This window comes from Grus americana, chromosome 25 (assembly GCF_028858705.1).
Source record: "Grus americana isolate bGruAme1 chromosome 25, bGruAme1.mat, whole genome shotgun sequence".
Taxonomy (NCBI): domain Eukaryota; kingdom Metazoa; phylum Chordata; class Aves; order Gruiformes; family Gruidae; genus Grus; species Grus americana.
This window is the reverse complement of record NC_072876.1, coordinates 6,543,386-6,565,496: the sequence shown is the minus strand read 5'-3', so window position 1 is coordinate 6,565,496 and position 22,111 is coordinate 6,543,386. Positions and strand designations below refer to the sequence as shown.

The 22,111-nt window shown below is 58.9% G+C and overlaps 1 protein-coding gene across 3 annotated transcripts in view; it reads left to right on the top strand.

The window, feature by feature from the left end:
- Nucleotides 1–8,023: 8,023 nt before the first annotated feature.
- The window catches only part of FOXP4 (forkhead box P4), a 66,049-nt gene continuing 51,961 nt past the window's right edge, over nucleotides 8,024–22,111 (top strand). For 2 of the 3 annotated variants that reach the window (XM_054803962.1, XM_054803960.1), the window contains exon 1: nucleotides 8,024–8,288. The gene's annotated coding sequence lies outside the window, so the exon portion shown is untranslated. Of the gene's footprint in view, nucleotides 8,289–9,422; nucleotides 9,476–22,111 lie in introns of those variants that run through there. The other variant, XM_054803961.1, reaches the window with a different exon arrangement.

Sequence of the window (22,111 nt, the reverse complement as noted above, 5' to 3'; positions counted from 1 at the left end):
TTTTAAAGGCTCCCGTGCCTGCGTGCATACACACACATCTGTACGTGTCTGCAAATGGAAAACTCAGTGCGTACTTCCCCCTCACTCCTTAACACAAGTTTGATCTCCATTGCATCTGGTTTGGGTGGTTGCTCAGGGCGCTGGTGGCGACTTCCCCGTCTGGTCCTGCAGGACCAGCTCACTCCTGCTGCCCGTCCCTGGTCCCGCATGTGCCCAACTCAGAGCCCTGCTGCCCCCCCGCCCCCATCCCGGCTCCTCCGCAGGGGCTGGGGATCCGGCCCGAGGGCACGGCGAGCACAGGCACGGGCCGCACCAGGGCTCATGGCACGTGTCCCCGTTGTCCCCAAGCTCATGGGAGCTGCTCCGTGGCACCGGTCGGGATCCCGGGCTGGCATCAGACCCGGGGATGCTGCAGCATCGTTAAACAGGAGGGAGGCGGCGGAGGAGCCCTCGGTGGGGGGAAGCGGCACGAGCAGCCGAACTCCAGCCCCAAACAAAGCGCTTTTGTGCTCCCGCCGGAGAGTGAGCGGGGATGGCTTCCTGCCGCCTGGCTTTTGGGCGCTGCTTCCCTGCTCTTCCATGTCCTGTCCCACTGCTGGAGGGACAGATCCTGACCTCCAGAGCCTGCCGCCAAACCCACGTTTCCATCCGAGCGCATCGCGACCTCGGTGCCAGCTGCTTCACCACCTTTCCCCCTCCTCCTCCTCCTCCTCCCGGCCATGCCGTCAGCATCCTCCCCGTGTAAATTTTAATGAATTGTCATCAGACCAAAGTAATCACCAGTCAGCAAAACTTAATTTTACAAAAAGACAAAAAGAAGCTTCGCTCTAATTGATGGAAAATTGGTCGTTTCTTGTCAGGTTATTGTTCATTTCCCACCCGCTAATGACTCCGCTCCCGCCAGCCGTGCCCAGCCCAGGAGCCGGGCGAGTATCACGGCCGCCCCACGGAGCGGCCCCGGCAGCTCTTGCCCTACGCGGAGCCATTACAAAACCTGAGATGAAGAGGAATATTTTCGTTAATAAACTTTCGAAAGGCAATGCAATGGAAACTTTAAAAAGGAGCGAGGAAGATGAGCTGATGTCCTGCCCAGCAGCTCCGGCGGCAGCGGCAGGAGCGATGGGAAGCACTCAGCTGTTTTCATCAGGGCACACAAGCAAGCAAGCAGTGTCGCTAAGAGAGAGCTGATTACATTTTTGGATGCCTTTCTGGTTTAATCACCCAAGATGAGAGCCAGGTAAACGAGGCTGGTGCAAATACAGCAGAGCTTTGCTGAATTAGTGGGCTCAGACATCAGAACTGGCTTTTGAGGAAGCAGATGCTGTCCCTTTATCATGATGTTCTTGGGGTGGGAAAAAAAAAAAAGATGGATAATTTTCTTTCCCTTCAAATACTGGCAGCCCAAAGGAAAACAGACCTGCCTCACGCTATCCCAACCACTGTTACTTATGGATCGTATTGCAGTAGTGTCCAGGGACCCGGGTCTGGTCCCATCTTGTTCGGTATCGTCTAAACACACCCGCGGAGTCGTGTCCCCGGTGCCAGGCAGCCCCCGGCCTCCCCGCGCCGCTCCACGGGCTTGGTCTACACAGGCTATTACGGTAATTTGATAAGCCAGTTCTTCGTGATATGAATCTTCGCCTTCGTTAAAGGGAGGAAAAAAAAAAAAACCACCACCATCGCATTTTGATGGCTCACAGGGACAGTTCATTAAGCAATCAACTCTTTTAATGAAATATTTCTTTGTTAAAATATTCATTGATCTGCCGCGGGTTTGCATGGAGAAAGGGAAGGACCGTGTCCCAAATGCTTTTCTGTTGAGTCTTCCCAAGCACGCACTTGAAACAGCGGGTTGTGCCCCGGCATTGCAAACACGGTAACTCACACCTCAGCCCTTGGCAGGGACCCTTCGGGGAGCCCGCCCGAGCCCCCGGGCTGAAACAAGCATCTAGGGCTTTCGAGGTATTTTTTCCCCGCTGTTGTCACGCTATTACGCCTAACGATGGCTGAGGTTTTGCGCACCAGGTCTGAATCTTCTTTGGAGGAGGCGACGGGGGGGGGGGGGGACGTCGGGGTCGGCTCTGGTCCGGCTCGGGCAGAGCGGTTTGTGCCACGGTGGCCGGGTGCCGCGTGGGGACGTGGTGGCAGAGGTGGGGGGAAAGTTGGGCCAAGAGTGAGCAGAAATGGGGGGGGGGGGGGCAGCGTGGGAAGAGGGGGGTCCCAAAGGGAGGGACTGGTTCTCCTGGTCGGGCACGAGGGGACGGGGTACCCCTTTGCAGCCGTGGGGCAGCGCAGCAAAGGTGGTTTTACATCCCACGGGGATTCGGCCAGATGCTCTGGCCCCGGTGTACGAGCAAGGAGGAGGGAGCTCAGAGAGGCAGGATGGAGAGCATTGGCAGAAGAAGAAAGAGAGGAGGGAAAAAAATATATCAAAGAGTGAGAAATGAACAACTGCAGACAAAGCGCCAAATCTGGCCTCCCCCCTCCTTTCTCAAACCTTACACCATGAGTAATCCCCGCCGCTCGGCACTGTGACGACTCAGACAAGTAGTCACCGTGTGCGGGTAAGCATCTCCCCGAAGGAAACAATGCAGACAAACACGGTGAGTGGTGAATGCAGACGTCCTGCTCTGGATGAGTAACGTTATTTGAAAAGCAGATAAATGAGAAAGAAAAAGAAAAGAGGGAAAAGGAGAAAAAAAAAAAACCAACCCCACAACCAAACCACGGCACATGCCGATGGGGAGGGAGAAGCCAGGTGTCCTGTGTCTCTGTGTGCTGGTGGCACGGCACGGCACGGCACGTGGGCTTCCGAGCGGGGGCACGGCTCCGTCGGGAATGCCACGGCGCCCTGCGGCAGGGCGATCTGCAGCCCGGCGCTCGCAGGCTCCTTCCTCTCGTGTGCTGAGGCTTTGCAGGCATGGAGGAAAATTGGTCACTGTCTGGAGACCCCCCACGCCACATCCTTTTCTCCGTGTGTGGGAGCAGCACACCCAGGCGCTGGTGTTTTCGCCTCTCCGCTGTCTCTCCTTTAACCGTTAGTTTCAGCTCACTAAAGCCCAGCTGAGCCCGGTCTGTCTGACCCTCCTCTGCCTGTGCAAGCAGGGGAAACTGAGGCACGGCACGGCTGCAAGCCAGAGGGGCTGCAAAGCTCCCACCTGGGCTCTGAGGCTGTGTCTGGGTTGCTGCACCCCCCTGCAATATTTATCCCCAAGACCCCTTCTGTGTGCAGCTCCAAGGCGGAGTCGCCGGCCCCTGTGGGGTTCAGGGTCCCCCTTCCCCAGGGGCTGCTCACCTGGGGAAGCGCTGCAGGTTTTCTGGCCGAGGTCAGTGGGGGCACATCGGCCGGGGCAGGGGGGAGCGATGCCGGACCCCGGGCAGACAGCAGCCTGTCGCTTTAAAAGGGAGCCAGGAGCCTCTCATCACTTACAGTAACTCGGTGCATCATTTCTTTGCCTTACGCAAGAGGCGAGCGGGGTCCAAGAGCTCGGCATCGGCCGTGGCCCCGCCAGCACGTCTGGGCAAAGCTGGATTCCTCCCGGCACTCCGCGGCCTGCGAACGTGGGCTGAGCGGGGCGTGCGGCCACGCCGGTGTCCTCCCACGGGGGCTCTGGGGGTCTCCTTGGGACCCCTGGCTTCTCCAGCCCTGTGCTGGCTGTGGATGCAGCTCCCGGAGCTGCGGGCTCCGCTGGGGAGGACCGATCCTGCATCCTTCTCCACTCGCCCGCCAGTCAGCGCATCCTGCCACGACACCCGGCAGGGCAGCGGGTGCAAACGCTGCCGAGAGGGACCCCGGGGTGGTTCAGCCCTGGACCCCAGGGGAGGCGAGGGAGTGGGTGGAGGGCTGGGCTCTGGGTGTGATTTGGGTGGAAAAACAGCTTTTCTGCTCATCTGTTGAAATTTCCACCTTGGAAGGGACATACAGCTCCCTCCCCAAAACACTATTCTGGAAGGGAAAAGCTAGCTTTCTCCCCTTGTTCTCCCTATTTCCCCATTCCCAATTTTATTTTCCCATTCCCAGTTTTCTTCTTTTGCTTCTTTCCATCTGTTTTTTTCTTTATTTTGCCTTGAAAGGAGGGAGAGAATCCAAGGCAAGGCAGGAAGCAGAGGAGTTCAGGGGACTTGTTCACATCATCAAATACAGATTTTTTTCAAATGAGCATCTTCAGAAAAGTCAGATTTTCTTCTTGAAGTTACTCATCCCATGGAAGAAAAAGTAGAAAACAAGCGAGCTTCAGCTGTTACATTCTCCACCACCCCTTTGCCCGAAATAGCCGATCCGTAACCTGTGGCAAACGGGCTTTGGATCCGGCTCCGAGAGGACTTTCCTGGAAGGATGAGGATGCTGCCCAGTTCGGAGCTGCTTTGCCTTGAGTGGGATTTAGGACAAACCCAAACTGACTTTTTCCATGAAAGATTTCAGCTTTTTGTCAACCTGACAGCAGTCTGAGAATTTTTGCATTCCAGGTAACTATGGGATCGAAAACCTTTGGTTGAAAATTTTCACATTTAAAGGTTTTCAATAATCTGGTTTGAAGAGCAGATACTTTCTGGAGGAGAAAAAACCAAACCAAACCAAAACCCCAACTTTGCCAGGAGAAATAATTTCCCACAAATAAGAGTTTGGGGATCAATCGCAGAGGCGTAAGAGTGAGGATGAGCTTGGAAGAGCTGGATGGTGTCATTTTCCTGGAAGAGATGAAGGACACTACGTTTGGGACCCGTCGCTTACCCCACACTCACTCCTGGTCCTCCAGCCGCATGTCTCAGTGCTTTATAACCAGACGTTATGCGAAATGTTTAATCCAAGAGCTGCAAATCCTGCTGCCCCTGTTACACCTTTTTGGAGATGATACGCGCCTGAAGCTTTGCCTGTTGCAGAATAAAGGAATTTTTCTCCTTTTTTTCCCTCTCTTTTGCGAGTTTAGCGCTGTAACACAAGCATCCGTGGTCTCTTCTCGCTGTTGCCCTCCTGGGAATCTCCTGGCCTCCCCGGCAGCATCCCGGATGTCCCCGCGGCCATCGGCATCCCAGCTGTGGTAGGAGCAAGGTGATTCCTCGGAGCGGGGACCAAACCCCGGCGTGCAAGGTGCCGCATGAAACCCCGACTGGAGCCTGGACGTGCCATGTCTCCTCACCCAGATTCCTGCTCGTTCCTATTTTTTTTTCCTGGCTGACACAGATGAACAAAGAGGGATCTTTGGGCCACGCTCAATTCACAAACTCCCCTTGGTGGAAGGCTGCCCATGTCTTTTTGTGCAGATCCTTCCCGCTCGGATGCTATTTGATGTCTTCAAAGGGGCTATTCTTATGTTGAGAAAAGAGGGCAAGTGCAGGTTTGACGAGGCTCGTCACTCAAAGCTATTTTTCACTCAGAAAAGTACTAGTTTGGGATTAAAAAAAATATATATTCTGTTTTTCATAGGCTGATATTTGAGTGAATCACTCATAAAGTCAAAACACTGGGTATTAGGGTACAAATTTAGGGAGGCAACTGGGAAAACATCTTTTACGGATCTGGGAGGGAAGTAAAAGTCCTTGAACCCACAGAAACGCCTTCGGAGAATCGTCTCAGCAGAGCCAGGGGCAGGCAGGGACTCGCAGTACCTCCGTCTGGCTTCTGTGGGTCAAGGCTTCCTCTGGCAGCGACGGTGGGGTGCGGGAGGGCAGCGCGTCGCTGTGGGGCTGCCCCTCGGCTTGTGGGGGGCAAACTCATCGCCCCAGTCTCAGAGCTACAAAGTCTTTGTGGGTTTGCAACGTGGAAACCAGGGGTCTGGGCTGAGCTGGGGGGAACCGAAGCCGCTCCACGTCCCACGTGGTGCCCAGCCCTGAAATGGGTTGGGGTGTCCCGTATCTCCGAATCCTGAGCACGGAAAGGATTGAGTAAAAGTGTTGGGCACTTCCCGCCTTTCTAAGGCCTTCTTTAAAATTTCCCTTTTGAGCAAATAAATAGCTAAAAAGAAGGAAAAAAAAAAATGCCTACACAACGGTGGCTGCAGGGTCCCGGGAGGTGACGGGCCTGCCGGCTCGGCCGTTCCCCGCGGGAAGTCCCGTGGGTGATGCTGCGGGATGCAGAGCCGGCCCCGCTCGGCCACCCCAGCTGCAGATCCAAGGGCTGCCCGGTCGCCTTCCTGCGGGACGTCCGCCGTGGCTGCCGGGGGAGGCCGAGGGATGGCGGGAGGGGAGGGCTTGTGCCCCGCGCGGATGCCAGGCTGGTGTTTGCGGGGTGCGGAGCATCGTGCTGCCCACCAGCCCGGCTTGCGGAGGGCTCCTGCCCAGCCTGGGGGCTGCCTGCACCGGGTCTGACCCTTGCAGGAAATCCCCTGCCTGCGATGGAGAAAACGTCGCCGAAGCCAGGGAGCACGGAGAGGGCTGGCTAGAGGGTTTTTTCATCATTTTTGTCCCTCCCCGAAGGAAAGCGTGCTGGCAGGAAGCGGAGCCCTCCCCTGCCCACAGCACCGGGGCACCGCACTACCGAGAAACGGGTCCCGGGGGGCCCCTTCCAAGAAAGTCGGCTCCTGCCACCGGGACCTGATTCTGCAGAAGTGGGTGTGTAGCAAACGCTCATCCGATGGGAGCCTCAGAGCTGCCTGACAACAAGCCGAGCCCTCTGGAAAATCCCATGTCTCCGAAAGGGTTGGGTTAAGACCTGGGTTTAAGGCTAGGCGCAGCCTAAGAGCCAGTCCAGCGCTCGCAGTGCTCGCAGCCAGCCCTACCCTCGCCCTTGTGCTGTTTGTCCCCTTGAGGGAAGAATTTTTGGGGGGCAAAACTGATGGGTTTGCTGGGATCTTTGCTGGGGCCACCAGAGCTTGTAGCTGGGAGGAACCGGCTTTTCCATTCCACAGAAATTCCCAGATACAGAGTTTTCATTCAAGAATAGGTCAGTTTTTTAAAAACAGTTTTCCTGTAAAAATTTAAATTATTAGAAAAAAAAAATCCAGGTGGGTCGAAATACTTTTCATTCCCATTTCACCTTTTAAAACTATTTTATCTGTCCATAAAATGGAAATTTCAAAAAAGCTACTTTTGAAGTAAAGAAAAGGAGAACGTAGAGTAGTCACACTTCGGTGCTATTGAAACATACTGGCTTAGACACTTCACGGAAAACTTTATTTCACTCCTTCCACGTGAGATTCGGACCATCCGTCCCCAACCCGCACAGGGCCCTGTGGCAGGTGGGAACGTCACCTCCCAAACTGCTGCTCCGAGCCGGCCTTAGTGGCAAGGCCGGGGCACCGAGCCCCCTCCACAGCCGGTTGCCTCTCCCCATCCTGCTCAGAGGTGGCCCCAGCGCCTGGGCGATGCTTTGGGTCCTGCATCTGGGTGATGATTTGGGTGCAGCATCCGCAGGGAGGTTTGGGCCCTCCATCCAGATGTTTGGGTCTAGCATCCGGGTGCTGGTTTGGGTCCAGCACCCTGGCGTGGGCTCTGCTCCCCCAAGGGCTCTGGTGACCCTCTCCCTGCCAGTGGGACAGGATGTTGGGGTGTAACGGAGCAGGGCTGGGGGGGCTCCTGGGGTGCCCGGCGCCTTGGTGTTCCCATCTGTAACACGGGGCAGTGACCCCATCCTGGCTCTGCCCCGGGCACGTTGTGGGTGGGGGGGTGTGTGTGTCCCCCAGCACTCCACAGCCGCCCGCTCCCCCGTGCCTCAGTTTCCCTCCCGCGAACCCCCACCCAGCCCCAGGTCATCGCGTTGCCCCGGGGACCAAACGCAGCAGAAACCAATTAGCGCAGGCGTTAATGAGCAAAGCGCGGAGGGGGAGAAGGGGGAAGAGACTGGGGCGCGTCGCACCGAGGTGAGCGGGGTGCAGGGGCTGAGGACGCCGCCCCCCAAAAAGGGCGGGCGGGGGGGTGTGCGCCCCCCTCTCGCCCCCCCCCCCCGTCCCCCGCCGGCCGGCGGATGGGGAGGAGGAAGGGGGGGCGGGCGGGGAAAGCGGCTGCACCTGCTTTAGAGGAACTATGGTAGGGCGGCTGGCGCCCGCCCCGCGCCGCCGCGCCCGCGCCGCCGCCGCCGCCGCGCCGAGCCGGACCTGAGCGCGGCGCGCACGGCCCCGGCCCGGCCCCGGGCTGCCCGCGCTCCGCACGGCCCGGCGCCGCCCAGCAGCCGCAGCAGGGCGCCAGGGGCGGCGGCGCCGGTGCCCGGGAGCCCCCCGCCATGCCGCGCCGTTCCTAAGCCCGCAGCCCCGACGCGGCCGCCCCGTCGAAGTTTGGGGAAGGTGGGGGGGAGGGGGGGGGAGAGGCGGCGCGGCCGCATGCCTGCCGCGGATCCCGGCGCTCGGCGCGACCAGGTGGGTGAGAGCGGAGCGGGGCCGGGCGGGAGGGTCCGTGCGTGTCCCCGCTTCCCGCCACGGGCGCCCCCACGGGGGTTCGCGCCGCCCCCGCCCCGCCGCAGCTGCTGCCGGCGGAGGGGGGTTTCGGGACGTCGTGTGTGTCCCCCCCCCCCCCCCCGCCCCCCGTTCCCCTCCCCCCCGGCAGGTGTGGGGCGGGCGGGGGGTGCCGGCCGTGTGTGTCCGTCCCCGTTCCCGTCCCGTTCCCCCCCCCCCCGGCAGCGCGGCGGGTTCGTCCCCCCGTGCTCGGCCGCGGCGCGCTCGGAAGTTTGTTTGCGGCGCCCGGACAAAGGGAGCGGGGCCGGGGCTCGGTGAGCCGGGGGGGCGCGGGGTCCCGGGGGGGGCCGGGGCTCGGTGCGCACCGGGGGGAGGGGGCGGGTCCCGGTGCGTTGCGGGGTCCCCGCTGCGCCCCCGGCTCGGTGCGCCCGGGGTAGCCCCGGCGGCGGGCGGGCACGGGGGTCTCCGCCGCTTCCACCCCCCCCCCCCCCGAGGCGTTTCCCCGGCCGGTGGAGGGGGGGGTGGGGGGCAGCAGCAGCAGCTCCCTCGGGGAGGGGGGTTCAGGCACCGGGAAACTTGCGCTGCCGCCGGGAGAGCCGCGCTGCTGGTGCCGGATCCAAACCCGCCTCCGCCCCGGCGCTTTGGGGTCCCGCACCCCCAGGAGAGGGGCTTCGCACCGCGCGGGGTTTGGCCGGGGGGAGCACGGCAGCCCCTGCCCTGCCCGCCGCCCCGGGCTCCCTTTGTTGGTGCTTCCCATTTTCCCCCCATCTCTCTTTTCTCCCCGGCAGTTTTGTTTTAATTCCGGCTGCTTGGGGGGCTCGGGTGGATTCCCCCCCCCCTCCTTTCCCCCTCCCCATTGCATTTTAACTCAGCCCCAGCCCCGCCGCTCCGTGCCGAGGAGTGGCCCAGCGGGTGCGATTGCCTCCTTTGAGATAAATAAGTAAGTCAGCCCCAAGTTTTGAAAATTGCTGGGAGAAGCAGCCGCCGCCGTCCCCGTCAACCTGCAGCCGGACCGGCCGTCGCTCCAGCAGCGCCCTGGGAAATCCTCCGCGGTGTCTAAAATAATAACCCAACCTGCAAGGTGAGGGGAGAGAAGGACAAATGCACGGCTTCGGATGGAGCTGGAGGATATTCCCGAGAAATTCCCGCAGGTTTGGATTCCGGAGGGGGGGTTACGGCAGCCGGCTGCGCGGCGAAGCCCTGCCCCGCGTTTCGCCCGGTTGCAAAGTTTGAGAGGCTTTGGTGCGTCTTTGTTTGAAAGGGGAGCGAGGTTGGGGTGGCTTTTCCGAGGGTTTGGGGGGGGTCTTTATAGCCTCGACACGATGCCCGCTGCCTGTGGGAGGTCTCGGCGGGCTGGCTGGGACCCTGCCGGCAGCGGCTACTAATAATATCAGCAATAATAACGTGTTTGGAAAGAGTTTTTATTATGGAGCTGTTGTCTTCTGGGAGTTCAGAAATTCCTGGGCAAATATCGTTTAGCGAAGCTGGCAGTGGGTCGCTGGGACCCCCGGACCAGCCTCTTCCATCCCGTTCCCACCCCGGTGTGCACCTTCGTTGCGAGATGCTCTCCCGGCCCCGGCGCTTGCAAAGTTCAGATATTTCTATTCTTCCCTGATCCATCTCCCTCGTCTGTGTGATAAACAAACGCGCCTCTGTCTCTTCTCCCCACTCCCCCTCTCTCCCGCTAAAAAAGAAAGGCACTTCAGAAAGTGCTGCGTTAGCAGCAGATTGCTCTGAATATTTCTTTTGGTGGTAGGAAATCTGTTTTGAGTTGGCAGGCGCGTTTCGAAGGTGTGTATAGGAGAGAACAAGTGGAGTGTAATTGGTTTTTCTTTTTCCATTTGGGAGTGATTCTTTTTTTTTTTTTTCTCTTTCCCCTTTAAAAAAAAAAATAAGCAAAGGGCTGTCTCTCTCCTTCTCTCCCCTCCTGTGCACTTTTAAATACAAATAAAAATGTGCGTAAGGGAAAGCAGGAATAATTCACAGGCATCTGCAAACTCCACTTTGCTCAGAGTAGTGGTCGGGGAAGTGCCCGCTTTGAAAACTTGTGCTGGGTTTGTTGGCTTGGTGGTTTTCTTTTTTTTTTTTTTGCTCTTCTTAATATAGTCCTAGAGGAATTTGTGTCCGAATTCCTCCCCGGGATTGCTCGTTGGCTTCGGGCAGCTCTTCCATCCTCATCGGTCTTGCTGGGAGACTGCGATACCCAGAGATTTACCTTTTACCACACTCAGAACCAACTTAGCATCGGATTAAGACCTCACTTTTCCACAAGTGCTGTAAAGCTGTGGGGCATACAATAAAAATGTTATTAGTTTCTGTATTAAAAGATTGGGTTGTTTTTAACCCAAACCAGAAGTAGGATTTACTTTTACAAATTTCTTCTTGTGTGTTAAAAATTTACACGAGAAATGTGTTATGCTGGAGAACAGGCATTTGATGTTAAATCAACCCAACATGTGTCTTGCACAGGCGGTGTGACCCTGGTCCTTGTGTGTTCGTGTGGACGTGTTCCCTTTCATGCCTCCCCGTATTCTCAATTAAATATAGCAAAGTCTCGGGCTCTTGTGCAATCTAACTCTTAATTTATTAAAATTTTTTTTTTAATTCCCACCCCACCTTAAAGTCCATTGAAAAATCCAACAAGCCCCCAGGGGTGGGCGGATGGAGAAAATCATCAGATTTGGTAAATTTACCCCATTTCCCCCTGTTTTTCTTTTTCTTTTTTTTTTTTTCCTTCCCCGTCCAGGTTGCTTAAATCAAACTGGGAAGGGGGAGACACGGGGGGGAGAAGGGATGAAATTTCCTGTGCAGAGCCGGGGAGCTTTTGTCAGGGCTGGGAAGCCCTGGGTGGCTCCTGCCTTTCTTCTGCCCTTTGTGGTGCTGGGGCGAGGCGGGGAAGAGCCTTCCCAAGCCCTCCCGCTCCCTCTGCTTCAAAATAATGGTCAGGAGCTCCTGGTTTGGTTTTTTTTTTGAATTTATTTTATTTTTAATTTATTAGTTGTTGTGTAGTTTTTGTTGTGGGTTCCTCCCCGCATCCCAGGCTTCTTTTGCCGAGGTGTTTGGTGCGGGGACGGGGATGCCTCCGCTCCGAGCCCGCGTCGAGCATCGCTCCCGTGGTAAAAGCCAAACCGCTCCCAGAAACCGGCCCCGTCGCGCAGCGCGAAGTTGGACTCGGTGGGGGGGGAGAAGTGCGGGAGAACAGGATCGTTGTGGAAAATCTCCCCCCACCCTTTAAACCTGTGCCCAGCGGGGCCGGGGGGAGCAGCGGGTGCCCCCCGTTCACCGGTTTGGGGAAGGGGCAAGGGGAGGGGGATGCGATGGAGAATTCCCGGGCGAGGGGAGGGCTGGGGTTTTGCATGCCGGGGGAAGGGGGGGGTTAGAAGGCTGAGAAAACATAGCGCAATGAAATAAAACGGATTAAAGTTGCTGCTGGGGGGGGAGGTGGGAAGAGGGCTGATACTCAGACCTGAAAAAAGAAAAATATTAAAAATATCTGTAAACGCCATGTCCAGCCCCAGTCACCTCCCTGCCCTCTGGGAGAGATGGGCGACTGTGGGCTTTACATCCTCGTTGGAAAGGGAAGAGCAGGGTGCGTTTAAAAGGGAAAAAAAAAAAAATAATCTGTGCAATGTATAAAATCAAGTGACACTAAAATATCTACTCTGGGCCCTCGCCCTTTCTCTCCTAATAACCCGACAGGAATGCGAGTGCACTCAGTTGTGAAGTTGCTGCCCGGAGAGCCCGGGAGCTTTTCTTTTCTGCCGCTGGAGAGGGGGATGCTTTGAGTCTGCTGATGTTTGTGTCTCGCTGGGGGAAACGGGGGTGGCAAGGCTCTGGCTTTCAGGTTTTTCTCTCCTTTTATTTTTTTTTTTTCCCCCACCCTTTCCTCTTTTCTTGTTGGTCCGGCGGGGAGGGTGGAAAGGGGGAGTGAGGTGCTGGGTTTGCCTTTGTAGCAGCAAGGTGGGGGGCAAGCCGTGCCCCCAGCCGGGATGGGGCTCATTCTTCCAGCTGGAGAAAGGCGGGAGAGCCCAGAGGTCCCCGGCTTTTCTTTTGCTGTTTAAAAGTAATACACATTTACGGCTCTGTGCGTCACATTTCCCACTGCAGAGTGGGGTTTGGTAGCCTGAACTATTTGGGGAAATTCTCTTATTTATGGAAGGGAGAGCTGGGGCAGTTTTTCTCCTTCATCCCCTTTCCCCACGGTGGTTTTGGAGCACGGGAGAGCCCCCGGTTTGGCTGGCAGGAGGGTTGTGGAGGTCTCGTGGGGATGCTCCCCACTGTTTGCACCCCGGCATCTCCCTGGGTGCGTGGGGGGGGGGGTGTCCCACCTCCTCATCGGGGGCAACCCTGGCTTTATCCTCCACCCTGTACCGGGGCTCCCGAAATGACCCTGCCGCCACCTCGGCGTCACCTGCCGCTTCTGGAAGTGGAAATTTGAAATTTCCTGTGCCGTCCTCTTTGATTTCCAGCTCCTCCGGCACGGCCGTGGGGGTTACACAGGGCAGGGGGCACTTCCCAAACCCAGCTGGGGGGGGCTCGGTCCTGCCCAGGGAGGGATGCGCTGTGGGCATCTTCCCCTCGGAGGGACAAGCCCTGCGTGACCAGGAGAGGCAGGGGAAAAAAGGGGAAAATAAAACTGGAGAGGCACTTGCAAACCCATCGTCCACCTCAGACGTAAAAATCCTCCGCGTGCCGCTTCTGGAGACCCCGGTGCACCTGAGAGAAACGCAGGGCTGGCTACTTGCTTGACAATAAAACCGGGGGCCGTGACATCAGTTTGGCAGCGAGTTGCCGTCTGGCTTGCGACCCTGTCGGGCTGGCCCTGCTCGCCCCTCCGAGCGGCCGCGGGGGCTTTGGCCGGGGGAGCTGGCTGCTCTGCCAGCCGATGGGAGAGCAGCGTGGGGAAGGACTCGCACCCGTTTTATCGTCTTGCAAATGCTTCCCCCTCCCCCTGCTCGCTGTGCTGCACCTTTTAAAGTCAAATATAACTTGCAGAACCAGGATGGAGCTGGGCACAGCTTGAAAAACTTCCTAATTCCCCCCCTCCCTGCAAGCGTTCGTTGTATAAAATACAGCGAAGATGCTGCTTGAGGGGTTTTTTTAAACTTTTCCTAATTTAAACCCCTTTTGGCACGCGTGTAGGCAAGTCTCTATGCTAAAACATGTTGCTGGTAATCAGACTGCCCGTGACACAAATGTGTTTGCGAATGGAACGGCACCAGGGAAAGGGAAGAATTAAGAGGCAGAAGCGGCGGAGGAGGAGAGCTGCTCCCTTCGGAGGTCGGCAGTGCGATGCTGTGGAGGAAAATGCAACCCGTCCTTCCGCCGCGTTTTATTTTATAAAGATCCTGCTGGAGGAGAGATTAGATCTGGGGACGGAGGTGGAGGGAAGTCGTTAAGGGATTATGATGCTGTGCGCCGGCAGCACAGCCGGTGGGCACGGGGCTGGCTGTAACGGTACCCGGATACCCGGGCGAACGAGCTCTGCGTCTGCGAAGCACGGGGACTCGGGATCCGCTCTGCCGTTTGGGGTTTTTTTTTGAGGGGAAAGAAAAAAAATTCTGTGTTTGCAATCTGCTCTGCCGAGCTCGGGTAAAGCGAGCTGGCGTCGGTGTTTGCCAGCCCCAGGCAACACTTGCCACCCGGCTCTCGTGCCCTGGCAAGTTGGCAAAAAGTGTTTTGTGGCGTGTTCTGGTGGAAACCCTTCCGCGCTGCCATCGCGGGGTCCAGATTAGCAGCAAAACCGTGCTTATTTTGTAGCAGAACAGGGAGTGGAGGGTGGCTCTGGGAGGAAGTTTCTCCTAGTCCCGATGGCTTGGCTCTGCCGGGGGCTCCTGGGTGTGTTTATCAGAAGCAAAAGGTGCAGTAATAGAACTTTTTTTTTTTTTTGAAGATTACTTTCAAAACTGTGGAAAGGTGCAAAAAAAAAAAAAATATTTTTAAGGTACTAGAGGAGGAAAAAAGTCTGTGGGGGGCCCCAGTTTGGAGGCGATTTGGAAGCTGTTTATTCTGCCTCATTGGCAAACCTCCTCCGGTGGGGAGCTGGCACCGGCTGGCCGGGAAACCGCGATGGGGCTGGCGGGGAGCAGGGCGGCTACAGCCCCCCGAGGAGAAGACAGACCCCCGTGCGATGGGCGCGTGCTCCGTGTGTTGTGCGGGCTCTTTGGCAGCTCCCGTGGCTCGCGGAGACGCTGTCCCCGCAGGGTGTTTTTGCTCCGGCATCGACGCTCCCGTTTAAACAAACTCGGGGCTGCGGCTGCAGCCGGGATCGGCCGGGATGAGCCGCTCACCCGGAGCGGGCGGTGTTGAAACAACTGATTTCAACACACCTTTCTTGGGTTGCCGGCAGAGCTGCGTTTATCTCGTGGGATTTAACTGCGCCGAGGCTAATAAAGGCACAAGACACCGATGGTGCCATCCGGGACGGCGAGCGTTTCCCGTGCGCTTGGTCAGGCGAGCCGAGCATCGCGCTGCAGAGTCACGTCAGGGGCCAGGAGCTGTCGAAGCCCTGATCCCCGAACCCCCCAGCTGTTCGTTTGCTTCCTCCAAGTCTCGGTTTATTCTACAAACAGTAGATTTTAGGTGAGTGATTTTCTTTTTGCCTGCTTATTACGAATCTGCGAGCCGGGGACTGTCCTTTATTTGTTTGCCTGTAGCGAGATACGGACGGGGACCACCTAGGAGAAGCTGTCACGGGCTTGGTAAAAGATGTCTTCAGCCTTAGAAAAGAGGGACAGCGGAGGAAGGCTCGAGGTAGGTTGCTCAGTGCAAAATGTAAGGCTTCTGGTGGCCCTTTGGCTTTGGTTTTCTGCCCACAAGTTGTCCGCTGCTGCCTGTTACCGGGGATGTGTTTGCCCAGTGATTTCTGCCAGTGCTTCGTGGCCTGGGGGCGGGGGGGGGCTCGCTCGTGTGTTGGAGCTCGCTCTGGGCTCGCGGCTCGGTTGGGCGCCACGTGTCACGTGCCGGGATCGCTCCACGTCCTTTGGGTTGGCCACCGCGGGATGGAGTTTCTGGCACGGGCAATCCCGCTTTGGCCACCCGGTCCTGGGTGCTGCTGGGAGGATGCTCCTGGCTGCAGGACTGTCCCCAAACCCCCTTGGGACACGAGGCTTTGGGGACACCTCAGCTCCTGGCTTGCTCGATGGCATCGCCCCCAGCTCCCGGGGGTGGAAGCGCCTGGCCGGGATGGCAGGGGACGTCTCGCTGCCCCGGGGTGGGGGGAAGGTGCCGGCTGCAGCGCTGGCGAAAGGCTTTGGGGCTGTTTGGGACTCGGGGTGGCCACGAGGGTGTTGGAGGAGCCACCCCTGGGCCGGGGGGGACAACTTATGGCAAGATGTACCTGGCAGAGATGGAGAAGTTTTTGGCTGAATTGGACCAGGGTTTTGGCGGGGGTAGTGGGTACAAACCTTGTACTGGGGAGGGAAAACCCCTCTCCTGTGGCCTGGGGTGTCCCGTACGGTGTTGTGTCCCCACTGGGTGCCACTTGTCGGGCTGTGTCCTGGCAGCCACGGAGCTGTGCGGTACCGGGAGCCCTTTTTCAATGTCTGCGCTGGCTTTTGGGCTGCTCTGGCTGGAGAAGCGCACCCCAAAACTCGCCGCTCCTGAGCGTGGAAGCAGCGTGGGATCTCGGTGCCTTGAACAGAACCAAAACACCCTTTAACAACTGACAATTATTTTTCTTGGACATCTTCCCCCCTTCTCCCAAGGGAGCTCCATGCACCCGCCAAGGGGCCAGCGCTGCTGAGCATCCTGTGGCCCCGCATCCCTGTCCCAGCTGGGAAGGGCAGGAGGAGGTGGCGAGATGCTTCGTGCCACCGAGAGGGTTTCCCGGTGGGTGGCCGTCACCCAGCAGGCTGGGTCCTTCCTCCAGAGTCCAAAGTCCCCTGGCCGATCCCTCCTGGATGCGGCCAGACCTGACTGTGGGAAGGAAATTCCCCGGAGCATGGGGTAACTGGGATCTGGAATACAAACCCAGCATCATCGGGCCTGTTAAAAAAAAGGGAAGAATGAGAGAAAATAAAGGGGTGGGGGGTGGAAGCGTCCCATAACTTTTGTGGCAGGAAATGTGGATTTTGAAAATGCGCCATGCCAGGTGTAACTGCAGAAACCCCTTATTTTGCTGAGATGGATTTGGGTGGGGGTGCAGCCGTGCTCTTATAAAGTGCCGTCTCCAGCTTTGCCCTTCTCTGGGGCTGTTTCCAAAGTATTTATACTTTCCCCTTTTACTCCCCAACCTGCTTTCCCTGCAGTGAAGTCACTTCCCGACCGGAGCAATGCCACTGCGATTCTGCATTTCTGCAGCAGGGTCGCGGTGGGATGTGGTTTGTTTTATGGGCAGGGGAGGGTCTCCCCCTCCCCATCCCCTGCTGCTGTGCCCCGCGCTTGGCTGGGGCTCTGCCGGGAGCGGGGTTTGGGGAGCCAGGCTGCGACCGCTCCGCCTGGCACAGATGTTCGCCGTTAATAAATTAAAACCTCAAAATCGACATGATTTCTCATCTGGAAAACAAAAGGGGTGTTTGTCCCCTGCTGCGCGGGTAAATCTGGGGCTGGGGGAAGGAGGAGGAGGGTGCTGCTGCGCGTCCCATCACTCCCAGTTTGTCTCGGCACCCACGGTGTGGGCACTTGTCTTGCCCCTGCCCCCAGCAGGTCCCGTTCCTGTCCCTCTGACACCCCCTGGCACTGGGGGTGGTGTGTTTATGGGGTGCTGCTTGCGGGGGGGTCCGGAGTTGGCAGCGGAGCTGTCGTTCCCCCGTGCAGGTGCGAGGCGAGAAGGAGAGGAACGGGCAGGCTGGGATGCACGGGGCCAGATCCTGCACCCGTGCAAAGCTGGCTGGGGTCAGAGCTGTCCTGGTTTCTGCAGAAGACCCCAATAGAGGGGGGTGAAATCACCGAAAGCACCCACTGAGCAAAGTGCCCTGGGAAAGGCTCCGAAGCCGCCGGCGTGGGGGGTTGGTGGTGCTTCGGGTGCAGGGTCCCCTCTGTCTTGGAGCTGGGCTCGGTCGCCTCCTGGGAAGGGGTCGGGATTGGGCGGTCGCTTCCTGAGTGCCTGCAGACCTCCGGCAGGCCCCGCGTGACCTCAGCGGGGGTGTTGGGGTGATGTTTTTATGTGTCACTCCCAGCTGATAGAGCCCCGGGGATTGCTCAGGAGGGTCGGGGGTCCCCGATGCGCGCCGGGCGCGGGGGGGCCTGGATGTGGTTTTCCTCGCTTTCTGGCCGGGGCAGGGATGTGGGGGCTGCAGAGCATGGGGCATCGCTGCTGTGTACGGGGTGGGCGAGCAAGTGCCAGCCCCCAAGTGCCCCTCGAGGGCTTGGCCAGCCTGCGGAGGCATCTGTGCAGTCTCGGGGAAAATCTCCCCAAATTTGGGGTTTGTTGGGTGTTTTGGGCAGGGGAGATGCCCAGTCAATGTGCTCCCGAGAAAAACCGGTGAAGGAAAACATCCTAAAATGTGTCCTGGGGAGGGGGGTGTGTGCTGGAGAACCCCCCAGTGAGGGATTTCTGCCCGAGCTCCGCTCCCGAGGTGCGAGACGAGGTTCATGTCATCCCTCTCTCGCCGTGGCGACGGGCGGAAGATGTGTGCTGAAATTTGGGGCTGAGTTTCCCCGGCTCCCCTGCTCGCCATGGCAGCGGCGTTCGGTGCTGCGGGGACCAGCCCGGCTCCTTTTAACGGGACGGATCCCCGGGCCGGGCTCTGCCTGCCCTGAAGGATGCTCGGCACTCTCGGGATCTGGCGGGCAGGTCGGGGTCGGCGTGGCTCTATTCGGGTTATTCATGCTTCTCCTTTGAAACCAGGTTTTTATTTATACCCAGCGAGGCAGCGTCTGCTTTTAGGGCAGGGATTTCAGAATCCCTTGAAGTCTTTCCCTTGATGCTGCCGGGTTCGAGCCCTGAACAAACGTCGTTTTCCCTGGGAAGCGGAGCTGTGGCTCCAAATCTGGGTCAAACTTCGGGACTGTCGGAGCAGCCCCGTCCGTGCATCAAAAGCCGCCTTGTTCCCGCACCACGCAGTATCGCACCGGTGCCGACACCGGCATCGCCTGGGCGAAAGCTGAGCAGCTTCAGTGCCGGAGCGATTCCCCTGGGTTATAGAGCTGGTGGTTTTAAAATGCTCTGTGCAAGGAGGTGAAGTTTAACGGGTGAGGGGGCTCGTTTGGGGATTGATGCTGGCGGTGAGGAAGGTCGGTGCCATCCGGTCACCTGCTGCACCGGAGCAGTGGATGCTGGCGGTGGGGAGCATCGGCCCCGCTGAATTTCCAGCCATAGATTTGGGCTGCTGCCAGAGGAGATGGACAGAGGAACAGACCCCTGCCCTCGGAGAGGGGACGCATCTCCTTTCACTGCAGGATTGGTCCTTTCTGACCGCAGCGGAGATCTCTGCTGGTCCCCGCTGTTGCAGATACAAACGCTCCAGGAATCGCCCTGGGGCTGCGAACAAGTGGGGAGTCACTGGCTTTAGCCGGAGGTGTAAAATAATAATCGGTGTTTTAAAATTCATGGCAGTGGGCAGGAGCCGCTGTCTGCGTTGGGGCTGCGGGACCGGGGCCGCCGGCACGGGCGGGTGCCGGGGGCTCGTCGGCCGGGCGGCGAGGTGGGACGTGTCCCTGGGGGAGTCAGTGACCCGACTGCGTCTGCTTCGTGCCTCGGCTGATGCTGTATCCTGGTGGCGTTGCCTTCCCTCGCCCTGGCGTGGTGATTTTTGGCACGGGTGGAAGGGGGATGTCCCCAGGGTTGGTGCCCTGCCTGGGCAGCCGGTGACGGACGGCACCGCGTCCTGCGGCCGGTGGTCACAGAGTGCTCACCCTGCCCGGGGGGATGCGCTTTGGGGACAGGGCAGAGGGTTGTCTGCACCCTGTCTCAGCGGGAGATGCGGAAGGATGATGTGACCTGATTGCGGAGGAGTGGTGCCGGCGGGGAGCCCGAGCCGTAGCGCAGCCGCGGTGGGGCTCGCGCCGAAGCTTCCAGCACCCGGCCCGAGGTGGGCACCCTCGCCCGTGACCCTGGGGAAGAGCCCGCGCGTGCCCCAGGCTGGGGGTTTCTGGGTTTCCCATTAAAGAAAGCATCTTGTGATGCCCGAGCCGCTGCTGCGGTGCTTTGTTGTGGTTCCTATCAGTGAGTCCTTCCCGGGCAGGGGGGCACGTCAGGAGCCGGCCAGGTACTGGGTACCTCGAGCCCCTTTCTGCTCCGGCACCCATGGGTGCTCGCAGGGCCCCTGGGACTTGGCAGCCAAGAGCTGTGGGCCTGGGCGAGGTGCAGGGTGTTACAGCTCGCAATCGGTGAATCATAAACTAATATTTTGAAGAACAAGGATTATTTTTAAGAGGGGTGGAGGGGGGGAAAACCACATAATTTTTGAGGTGTCCTTTGCAATGAGGATGCATCTAACACCACGTTAACAGTAATAATTAATAATCCCCCAGGTTCGCGTGGTGCTGCGTGTCCCGGGCCAGCAGGAAGGTGCCAGCGGCTTCCCTGGCCACTGCAGCACGGTCGCTGCTGGCCTGGAGCATCAGCAGCCGCCCGCGTGCTGCTCGCGGGGTCTTTGCACCCTGAAGCTGGGCTCGTTCAGGGATCTCGCTGTTCTCGGGAGGAAGCGTCGCCCGCTGACTGGGATGAGCAGGGATTTGGGAGGTGCAAATCATCTCTGCCAGAGGTTTACTGCGTAACATCTGTCGATTCACTTCGTCCTTCCGTAGCTCCATCCCAGTCCATAAAGCAGGGATGTGCTGCCTGGATTCGGGGAGACGCTGCGTCCTGACGTGCGGTCTGGTAAGGGCTCAGCTCTGGGCACGGACAGGGCTCAGGAGCCCGTGTGGATCGGCGTGACCTGGGAGTGCCGTGGGTGACACGCGGTGATGCCGTGGGACCGGAGCTGTGTTGCGGGCCTGGCAGCGGTCCAGAGGGATGCTGCAACCGCAGGGATGTGCTGCCATCCTGCCGGGAACGGGGGGAAGAAGCTCCTGCTGCATCTGCAGCCGAGCATCTGCTGGGCGAAGGGTTGCCCTGGGGTCCTCAGCGAAGGGTGCTGGAGGGGGACGCTCTCCCTGGGAAGAGGACGCGATGGCTGCGCGTGGCTCATCGGGTCGCACGGAGAAGGAGCGCGGGGGACCCTGGCGATCTCTTGGCTTTGGCACAGGGTCTGTGCGGGGAAATGCTTCTCCCGACCGGAGGGATGCTCCGTGCCTCTCCGCTGAACCTCGCCCTCTTCCTGAGCACCCGAATCGCTAAACGCGCCTTCCCCAGCCCCTGCGCGGGTGGTGCGGCCTCGCAGCCGCCCATCACCATTCCCGGCGCAAGACCCCGGGACGGCCGAGCCTCTTTGCTGAGCACGCCGCTTCCCGGCTTTTAGGAAAGCACTGGAGAAATCGCTCGTTATTGCAGTCGCTGCTCTAAGCAGAGGCGTCGGGGCTGTCGGGAGCTGTGTCCGTCTTCGGGGCTGCGCTTTGCTCCGCGGGTGTGCCGGAGGTGCCGGGCGCCTGGGCAGACTGGGAGACGTTGGGTCCGTGCAAGGTGGAGCTGAGCTGTGCAGAAATAAAATCAGGAAGGTTGTTTGAAACTGCTGAGACTGGCTTGGGTGGTGGCTGCGAGACGGAGCCGGCCTTGGGTCATGCTCGCCTCTGAGTTGGATGCAAAAAAAATGGACTTCAGACCAGGAGTTTGAAAACGCCCAAGGATAGTTCTCCCCCCCCACTGCCTTTTTTCTTCTCCCTCCTCGTGAGCAGCATAATTTCTGGATGGAAACCAGGCCTCTTCCTGCATAGAAATGGGATTTGCAGTGGAAAGCATCAATGTGCAGCAGGGAGCGCGTTAAATAGAGCGTTTTCTGGATTAATTTTTGCACAAACATGACGGAGTCTAGGAAAACTTGTAGCATCCAAGTTCTTCCCTCCTGCCTCATAGGCGCTGTGACTTGTTTCCCCCCCACCCTCTGGATTATCTGAAGGCCAGAAGAGGCTGTTAGCAACGTCCAGTCTGCCTTGACGCAAAACTCAGCTGGAAAATTTTGCTCGGGGTCTGGCACGGAGGCTTGTGTCCCGGCACGGGGTCCCTCGTGCCGATGGCCGTGCCATCGCTCCTCGTCCTGGCCGGGTTTGTCCCTCACCTGCTCCGGGTCCTTTTCTTCCTCCCTGGCCCGCCCCGAAGGGCCGGGGCAGGGGGAGCTCCTGCAGCTCCGTTTTTATTGTTATTTAAGAGCTTCCCACGTAAACAGCCCCTCGCCGGGAGCCTTCCTCCGCCCCGCTGCTGCCTTCACCACTCGAGGGGTGCCGGTGCCGTGGGGCAGCTTGCCTTTCTCCTGGGCAAGTCGGGACAGTTCCTCGTGGCCATCCTCTTCCTCGGCCCGTGTGGGGCGATGCCCTTTGTGGCTCTGTCAGAGAGGAAGAGCTCTCCTCTTCCTCAGGCGCCCAAGGCTGCGGTAGGCGGGTGCCTCGGCGGGGACACCCGTGAGCGCGGGGCGATGTTCGGGCTGTCCGCGTGCCAAAGGGATGGAGGTGATTCCGCGTGTGTTGCGTGTGCAAGGCGTGCGCGGGGTGCGTTGCGTGTGCCCCGGCTGGGCTCGGGGCTCTGCCGCTGGTGGGACGCTGTGGCGGAGAGGCTGGGTGAGACGTGGATGTGTTATCCCCGCTGCGTGTGCTGCTGATGGGGTAAAAAAATAATTGTGTGAGCCGGGCACGTGGGCAGAGACCCGAACCCGAGTCGGGATTTAGAGGGAGGTGCCGGAGGAGCCTGTGCAAAATGCTGGTGCAAGGCCGGCGTGTCCCGGCAGCTGGCGGGGACGGACCTGGCCGCTGGC